This window comes from Neltuma alba, unplaced genomic scaffold (assembly GCF_004799145.2).
Source record: "Neltuma alba isolate B1F8T4 unplaced genomic scaffold, ASM479914v2 tig00003742_pilon, whole genome shotgun sequence".
NCBI classification, from domain to species: Eukaryota; Viridiplantae; Streptophyta; class Magnoliopsida; order Fabales; family Fabaceae; genus Neltuma; species Neltuma alba.
Window position 1 is genome coordinate 54513 of NW_021633413.1, and position 10308 is coordinate 64820.

At 32.2% G+C, this 10308-nt stretch overlaps 1 long non-coding RNA gene across 2 annotated transcripts; it reads right to left on the reverse strand.

The window, feature by feature from the left end:
- Positions 1-923: 923 nt before the first annotated feature.
- On the reverse strand, positions 924-9254 carry LOC114742409 (uncharacterized). 2 transcript variants are annotated; one of them, XR_003739874.1, is made up of 2 exons: positions 9236-9254; positions 924-1514 (listed from the first exon to the last, which is right to left on the reverse strand). It is a non-coding gene; the product is annotated as an uncharacterized LOC114742409 (long non-coding RNA). The 2 variants fall into 2 exon arrangements; XR_003739875.1 differs by lacking the exon at positions 9236-9254 and adding an exon at positions 2101-2149.
- Between the last annotated feature and the right edge of the window lie 1054 nt (positions 9255-10308).

A 10308-nucleotide genomic window follows, 5' to 3' on the forward strand; every position in this document is an offset into this window, starting at 1 on the left:
TTATGGTTGAGAGAGTATACATAGGACTAATTTAGAAAAAATTGATAAATATGAGAAATATGTCTTATATTTAGGATCAAAATTAACTTAACAATTAGGTTCTATATCAAGGACCGGAGGAGTAATATGTCATTACATTAAAAGATGCGCAAGTGATTTTGTTTCATAACACTGAATTAAAATGAGATGTAGAATTCGTTCCTTGGTTTCAACATGAATTATACGAATGGATTAGAATATTTTGCATTCCTTTCACTTCCTAGCATAATATTATATAAATATATTCTTCCAATTCAGTCATTTTGAAAAGGAAAATAGTTAGATTAAAATATTTATATTCACTTTGCCAAATTCTCTAATCACACAAAGTCATCTACATTATTTTTTAATGTGAATTTTTAATTAAATATTAATATTTTAAAAATAGAATAATGACCTTATGTGATTGAAAAATTCTCATAATAGATATAAAAAACCTAATGTAAGTACTGTCTATCAGAAAATTCTCCTCTGGGATGTGATGGAAATGATTTCCTTACTTTTTGAGTCCTTTCAACCTCCTCCTTAGACAGACCTGATGCATAAAATTACTATACGTTTGATCCCAATAACTCCTATCCAATTTCAGTAACTCAAATGGTTCAAAAATAAAAATGTTTAAACAATAACATATTCGTTCATTTTCAAAGCCTTAAATATATAATTAAAAGATTATGCATCACATAAATCCAATACTTTCTTTGCCTAACTAAAATATCAAACGCGTTTTTATCTTCATCTATTTATGACTCTATAAATAAATTGCTTTGGCCAAAAATAACCCTAAATAAATTAAATATCCTGGAAAAAAAACTCAACATACGAGCTGATGTACAACGCGTATGAAATATGAATGATCATGCGGCAACTTGAAAGCTGAGATATGCAAGGATACAAGCAGAACCCACTATTCTATATACCATCAAACAATTATTACATTCTCAATGTTGACTGAAATTTTTACAAGGCAACCAACCAGGCATATCCATTCCAAAAATCATCAATCCAGCAACAAAGAAGTAAAACCCATGCGTCATTTTACTCACTGCTGAATTCACCAAAACCAACTTCACTGATTAAATGCTTTACACCTCCAGGGAAAAGAAAAAGAAAGCAGTGTTACGTTATTATAACAAGCCTGTGCTTCCAAATGGATTGTTATTTTGTGGGTGTGAAACAGGATTCACAGGAAACGCCCTGTAACCCGCATCGCCAAAGGGATTGGCTGGATTCATCAACACATGTTGCTGCCGAGGCTGATAAGGCGAGTAAGGACCAAATGGATTTGCTTGTGGTTGAGCCATGGCTGCCATTTGGACCGCGGGAGGTGGAGGGATGTTGCTTGATGGGGCAAATGGATCTTGCACTTCAAATGGATTCAGGGCAGGTGTTCCGTACACTGCCTGCTGATTTGCAGATCTATATGCCACTTCGTCGTATAAGCTGTTAAGAGTGAGCGTGTCCAATCCACCAGCCTAACATTCATGGACAGCCAAAAGTAGTAAAACTTCTGAACCTAGGGAATGTATAATGATTGCCAAAAATAAGAAACGTGCACTCCTAATATATGTATGCGAGGAAAATGCAAGCCTATCAAAAATAATATGCTCCTGCAGCAAGAGAGAATACAGACCTCAAGTCTGTTCTCTTGAGAAGCAACACTGACAATCGCAATAATAACCATGTCCGAATGCATAATACATTCTGACTTCGACACATTATTTCATACTATTGAAACGACATCATTTTGACCCCTTCCTACAACCACCACAAGACCACATGCTCATACAAATTGAATAATTTCTCAAATTGTAATTTTCATTGACACAATTTTAAAATAATGACACGATGATATTATGTGAAGTTGATTATCCACGCTAATTTATTTTACCAAAAAAAAAAAGGATAACATGGTCATAAAATTGTATACTTGAGATATTGAGAGTCATAATGTAAATTAATTTCACGAAATGGTAGAGACATACAAACTTTCTTTCCCTTTTACTTACTGCAATTTATAAGCAGAATCTGAATTTCATCTCATATGCAAACCAATCCTACTTAAAATTTAGACCCATGTCCTACACAGGACACATGAAAGACACACCAATTACCTCTCATTGACTTAAGAAATATTGTTACTTGGATTGGTGGCAAGGGCAAGCTCCCACCCGGTTGGATCAAAATCTTTTGTTTGAGCAGCACCCGCGAGTCAAAAGTTGATGCAGTTCCCATACGCACAAAAGACGTCCATTACCTGTTGAACAAGCTCCACTCTACGGCACTTCACTCGGTCTTCTTACCGGTCAGAACCCTCCGCAGGTAGCCCTTTCCGGTTGGTCAACTCTCAATGAAAGCACCAATGTGATGAGCATAAGCCCAAGGGGAGAGCCCAATCCCAAAAGACTAGCCTATTAGGAGGGAGAGCCCCTTGAACTTATAAACCCCACAATACCTGTGAGATTCTCCAATGGGACTCATAACACTGGGTCCTGAAATATTGAAATTAATTATAAATATATTAGCATTTGATCTCTCTATATGTATGTATATTGCTACTACTCAACAAGCTAAGCATATCATTATTCATAATTGATATTAGGATAAAATTTTATTTTTATCATAACAATAATAATAATTTATTTTCTGAAAATGTTATACTTATTTTTTTAAAAAAACTTTTTGTGAAATTAATTTTTAAATATTTAAATATAATGATATGTGGTTCACCTAGAAATTATGGAAAATTAAATAATTTTTGAGATTGATTCATTTTGACGGAAAGATTAACTAAAATAATATGAAAACGGTTTTATCTTAATGCTTTCGAACACAGTCAATTATCGGTCCAAAAAGAAAGAACACACAGTTAATTATGGTGGCACTACAAAAAAAAAATTGTGATTACCGATGGAATCAAGTTGAGATGATGATGTTGAATTGAATCTGATGGAGTAGGGTTTGTTGAAGGCTCATCTCTGCCAGTAGAGCCACTCACATAAACTCCAAGAGATTGCAAGTCAGTAGGGGGTAATAATGATGGGACCCCTTCATTATCCATTCCAAACAGAACTTCTTCAGTAGAATCTTCAACTGCCTCCTGAAATTAGAATTAATTATTATAAATATGTTAGCATGTGGTTGACCAGATAATGAAGAAAATAATATATAACAAGCCTGATCTCATTGGGTGAAATCAGCTATACGGATCCAAGACACGCTATTGTGGTTCAATAAAATAAAAAAGTGTATGCAATTATTTCGCGCAAAAATCACAATAAACAAAATATTATATATGCAAACACAACAACAAACCCGGTTGATCTCATCAGGTGGAGTCATTGATTTATTTTGACACAAAATTTTAACCAAAATAGTGTGAAAATAAGTCTATGTCAAAGATGGCAAGATAAATAATAATTTAATTACCAGAGTGGCATGTTGATGTTGACATGAATGAGATGTGGGTTTGTTGTGGGCTGAGCTTCATCGCCATTAAGGCCACTCAGATGAAGATCCGCAGATTGAAAATCACTAAAATCAATTAAATCAGTCAGATCATCCATTATTGGTGATGTTGATGCTGCTGGGACGCCTTCATCCATGGAACGCAAAACTTCTCTCGTGGAATCTTCAACCTCCTCCTAAAATGAAAATAAATTGCAATATATATTAGCACTTCATCGAGAATTTATAAAAAAAAAAATTTAAACATACAGCCCACCCCACGGCCACGCGTTTTAGTAAAATTTTTCTTAGAATAAATATGATAGATATATGACTTGCTGACAAAGAAAAAAAAATATATGACTTAATTTTTTTGGTTGAAAATCTTTTATTTCTCCGTATCATTATTCAGAATTTATATTATGTTGTTATAAAAAATAGAGAACTTATATAATCTTTATATAACTTTTTAATGCGTTGAAAAATTGAAACAATCAGATTATTGTATTAAACTCGAAAACATCAATAATGTATAATTAAATTAGATTAGAGATTAATTTTATAAAAAATATAGTTTTATCGATCTTTTTAAAGATCGCAGGACTTAAATACGTTGATCGGCGGAGGCTTGCGACGTTGACTTGAATCTGATGATGCAGAACTTGCCGAACAGTCACTTGGATAATCTTTGAGTCCCAGAGATTCAAAATCAAAACTTGGTGAACGTGGCAATTCATCTCTCGTCATAAAGAAAGTTTCAATGAAACGTCCAATTGGTTCCTGAAATATTCAAAAAATATATATTAAACGCGTGTGTACACAAACACATCAACATCAAACTGGAATTCAGAATTTCATCCAAACATGGCGGGTGGCATTATTACTGAGACAACTAGCCGTTGACTTCAAAAAGATATATTAATATTTCATTTATAATATTGCCATGTAACTATATTACAAAAAGAATTACAAAATGAATATAAACGAAGATGTATATGTACTTACTTCTTCTAAAATATTGCTGGCGAGATTTTCAGAACTCATTATGGATCGTGTGCGTATGTGATATTGCTCTCTGGTTCGTATCAGTTGGGTTTTGGTCAAAACGATGGAGGATAGGGTTTGGTCAAAAAAACACAAAAGGATGTGTGATGAAGAGAAATATATAAATAAGTTTGATTTTGGTCAAAATGAGGGAGGATATATAGGGTTTGGGTTGGGAAAAAGAGAGAGAGGATATAATTTAATGATAGAAGAGAGTTTTATTGATGAGAGAGGACCGTTATATCAAATCTGATACACTTGGAAAAGTGAACATGATACGCCGTGTATTAAGGGGACCACAAGTCAAATGAAATAATCCTTTGGTCTTTATCTAAGACTTACTTGACTAATTTAATTTAATTAAAAAAATTAATTAAGTTAGTTAATCATAAGTAATATGACATCATTTTTCTAGAATACACTTAATATATTTTTGGGATTTACACGCAAAGTTCACATAATGATCTTTTATGTGTCTGATGTTAGTTTATATAATTTTCAACTTATAAATTTCAATTGTTTAACATAGTATTGGAATATTGTGCATTCTTTTCATTAATAATAATAATAATAATAATAATAATAATAATAATAACCCATCTTTTTAAAATTGAATCACGTCTCAAAATCAATTGACATTAATTATGGAATTTTATTTTAAATACTTGTTAATTTTTCTCTAATATGCATAAAATGTAATAGACAAAATAAAATCAATAATAAATCATATTATTAACATGATAAAAATATTGTAAATTATTATTATTGGATGACTATTTTTTAAGATACACAAGTTTCAACTTGAGAGAATATCTGATGCATCATTACATTAAAAGATGCGTAAGTGATTTTGTTTCATAACACTGTAAATTAAAATGAAAGGTAGAATTCGTTCCTTAGTTTCAACATGAATTATACGAATGAATTAGAATATTTTGCATTTTTTCCCACTATAGATAATTATTTATTTTTTGAAAAAAAGAATAACAGCCCTGATCAAGATCAGAGTTTATTTAAAACAATTATTATTTTCTATATTCAATAAAATATTTTTCCAACGCGTACAAATAAAATAAATATTTCATTAATCATGGTTTGCATTCATTGGAGTACCTGTGTGTCTGTGTGTGTTTGTTTGTATCAATTATCATTTTATTTTATTTGTAGCTGGATTATCATTTCCATACTAATTTTTCTTTTGATCATTAGCTTCTAGTTAAAATGAGATACGTCCCCGTATCTTATAGTCATGATATGCAGAAATTTTGTATTTATTATGATTTTTCAAATAAAATACCATGAAACTGTGCTATAATGATAGACTTAATCCCTTGGCGAATTTGTCAACGAGGAGCCGCAGTGTGTGGGTCAATTGTTGGATAGATTATATAAATAAATATATATGTATATATAAAAGGATGGATGGCAACATTCGTTGACCATTTTCTTGAACAAGATATTAATTAACACAGGTCCAATATCTATCAGCTGTGGTTCCAAATAAAGATAAATGGGAGGTCCAGTTTGATCCAAGTGATCGATAATTCCCATCAAATTTCAAATACTTATTGATTTTTAAAAGAAAAATGATTAAACAATCACATAATTTGTACATTTTTTAAAAAACCTAAATATATATAAATCCAATAATTTCTTTGCCTCACTAATTTTAAATTTACTTCTTTATGTTTTGACTGTTGTCTTATCAAAACTTCCTAGCATAATATTATGTAAATATATTCTCCCAATTCAGTCATTTTGGAAAGGAAAATAGTTAGATTAAAATATTTATATTCACTATGCCAAATTTTCTAATCACACAAGGTCATGCGTATTATTTTTTAATGTGAATTTATAATTAAATGTTAGTATTTTAAAAATAGAATAATCATCTTATGTGATTGTTAGATTATAACATTTATATTTAATATGCCAAATAACTCCTATCCAATTTCAGTAAATCAAATGGTTCAAAAATAAAAATGTTTAAACAATAACATATCCGTTCTTTTTCAAAGCCTTAAATATATAATTAAAAGATTATGGTATTAAAATAGAAAACATCAATAATACTATCTCCGGTCCTTAATAAAAGACCTCGTTTGATTTTTATTTTAATTTTAAATATAAGACCCCAATCTATTTTATCTCTCATATTTATATATATTTTTTAATGTAATCCTTCTATTAAGAGTAATTTCAGCCAATACACTTGATTAGCAAGGATATTTTAGGAAAGACCATATATCTATTATAAATAACTAACTTAACTTATTTTCTTAATCTCTTCAAATTAGTCAACTAGCTTTTATAATTAGGACCGGAGGTAGTATATAATTAAATTAGATTAGATATTAATTTTATAAAAAATATAGTTTTATCAACCTTTTTAAAGTCCGCAAGAGTTAATTACGTTGACCGGCGGAGGCTTGCAACGTTGACTTGAATCTCATGATGCAGAACTTGCCGAACAGTCACTTGGATAATCTGAGTCCCAGAGATTCAAAATCAAAACTTGGTGAAGGTGGCAATTCATCTCTCGTCATAAAGAAAGTTTCAATGTAACGTCCGATTGGTTCCTGAAATATTCAAAATATATATATTTATATTTATATTAGACGCGTGGGTACACAAACTTGTCAATGCTGGAATTCAGAAAGCTACAGAGACAACTAGTAGTTGACTTCAAAAAGAAATATTAACATCTCATTTATAATATTGCCATGTAACTACATTACAAAAAGAACTATAAAATGAATATAAACAAAGATGTGCACGTCCTTACTTCTAGCATATTGCCGGCAGGATTTTCAGAACTCATTGTTGATGGGTTGGGTTTTGGTCAAAATGATGGATGATAGGGTTTGGCGAAAAAAACACAAAAGGATGCGTGAAGAAGTGAAATATATAAATAAGTTCGATTTTGGTCAAGAATGAGGGATGATATATAGGGCTTGGGTTGGAAAAAAGAGGGAGGATAATTCAATGATAGAAGAGAGTTTTATTGATGAGAGGACTGTTATATTGAATATGATATACTTGGGAAAGTGAATATGATACGCCGTGTATAAAGTGAACATAAGTCAAATGAAATAATCCTTTGGTCTTTGTCTGAGACTTGCTTAACTAATTTAATTAAATTAAATTAGAAAAAAAATTAATTAAGTTAGTTAATCATAAGTAATATGACACCATTTTTCTAAAATACACTTATTACATTTTTGGGATTTACATGCAAAGTTTACATAATGATCTTTTATGTGTTTGATGATGGTTTATATATTTTAAACTTATAAATTTCATTTTTCGTCTCTTAAGTTTGCATGAATTTCGCTTTTAGTCTTTAAGTTTCAAATTATAAGTTTTGATCACTTGGCAAAATGATCTATGTTTTTATTAAATTATGAGACTAATGTTTTGGACAGAAGGAAACTTGAGGGACTAATACATATAATTTGAAACTTAAAGCATCATATCCAAAATGATAGGAAAAATTTGAGAGACTAAAAATTGTATTAACTCTAAATTAAATATAATATCCTAAAAATTCTGAACACATGAGCTGTCGTACGTAAGACGTGTATGAATATGAATAATGCTCATATTCATGGATACAAGCAGAAACTCACAAATTCTATGTACTTGATTGAAATTTTTACACGGAAACCAGTCATATCCATTTTTCACAAAAACAAGCAAATTAAACTTCAATGATTAAATACTTCACAGTTACGTAAATATATACACAGTCCTAAAAGGAAAAAGAAAGCAGCATTGCATATTAGAACAAGAATTAACGGATTGTCATTTTGTGGATTCACAGGAAACGCCCTATAAGCCGCACCAGCAAAGATATTGATTGGCTGGGTTCATCAACTGCTGAGGCCGATCAAGTGTGTGAGCGCCAAATGCATTCCCTTGAGGTTGAGCTATGGCGGCCATTTGGACGGTCCTCCGCGGTGGACGGATGTAGCTTGATGGGGCAAATGGATTTGCTTGCTGTTGAACCGTGGCGGCCGGCGATGGACGGATAATGTTGCTTGACGGAGCAAATGGATTAGCTTGCTGTTGAACCATGGTGGCCGGCGATGGAGGGATAATGTTGCTTGCTGGAGCAAATGAATTCCCTTGCTGCTGAACCCTGGTGGCCGGCAATGGGCCGATAACGTTGCTTGCTGGAGCAAATGGATTTGCTTGCTGTTGAGCCATGGCGGCCGGCGGTGGACGGATAATGTTGTTTGACAGAGCAAATGGATTCTCTTGCTGTTGAGCCACGGCTGCCGGCGGTGCTGGACGGATAATGTTGTTTGATGGTGCAAGTAAGTGTTGAACTTGAAATGGATTCGGCGGAACAGGTGCTCCATACAGTACCCGCTGATGATTCGCAGATCCAAATGGCGTGAAGTTGTTATGAGCGAGCGTGTCCAATAATCCACCACCCTAACATTCATGCACACCAAACATAGTCAAGCTTTTGAACCTAAAGGGAATGTATTAATCCAACAAATTCTCTAATATTATCAAGTAAAAATCACAACAATGTTAGTTGAAAACTGGTGCGCTACGGATTAAACTTGATGCAAGTTATAAGAAAAATCTGAATTATTTGAGCTTATAATTGTAAACTTAAAAGTTTAGACCAACTTAAAGTTGATATAATAATGGCCTCCAAATTAAAGGACACAAGCAAGCATGAAAGACTTACCAATTGCCTATCATTGACAGAAGAAATAATATTCCTCGGAGTGTTGAGCAGGGCAAGGTCCCTTTGAGCAGCAGTTAAGTTAAAATCTGATGATGCAGTTTTTCCTATACGCCCAAAACACATCCATTACTTATCATACTGACATGCAATATAATGAACTATGCACGAAGCAGAATTTTGAGGAGAAACCAAAACAAGGTTTATTAGTTAATTCTCTAACACTTGTCATATAATCTATTTCAAATTATCAAACAAGGAATACTATCTACTCTAATATAAACTGGTCGATCAAGATATAGATGTTTGCGCAAAAGATTCTTACCTCCAGTTTTGCTGCCACAGCTATTCTTACAGTTTTTGCATCGGCATAAATCAGAACAACCAGCTTTGGCCTTCATTTGAAAAGAAAAAAAATATTAATAGAAAGTAATTTTGAATTTGGTATTGGATTTTTCAATAACATTTTTTTAAGTGAAAGATTCAACAAATTTGATGTAACAAAAATTTGATCAAAAGCTGAATATGCAAAATCACCTTATGGCATGGGCAGTACCCATTTGAACATTCTGACTTTATGCAGTTACAACCTATTCTTAATTTTCCATGATCGACCCTTTTGTCCTATAAAGAGCACATTGATGAAATTATGACGAGTCCTCAAAAAGAATTGATGGAGTAATGTGTAATAATCTGTTGGTAATATATATGAAAATGAATACTCACAAATGCTGAGGGATTTTTGCATAGGATGTTGTTCTTTTTCTCCCTGAGAATTGTCATTTCATACTCCAATTTGTTAAAACAATCCTGGCAGGTACAGTCTTGGCCACACAATTTTCCAGAAGCAAAGCATTCGCAATAACTGTAAAGACAACAAAAAATCACATAGATTAATAATAGACAAGTAATATTCCCATAATTATAATATATAATTGAAAAAATTTCGTGAAAAAAAAAAGCTTATAAAGAAGCCTTACCGCTGTAGACATTGGCTGTTCTTACAGCTGCATGGCTCGCTTGATGTCTTCTGCCTTTAGTTTGAAAAACAAATAAACAGTTGGTCATCCAAGAAA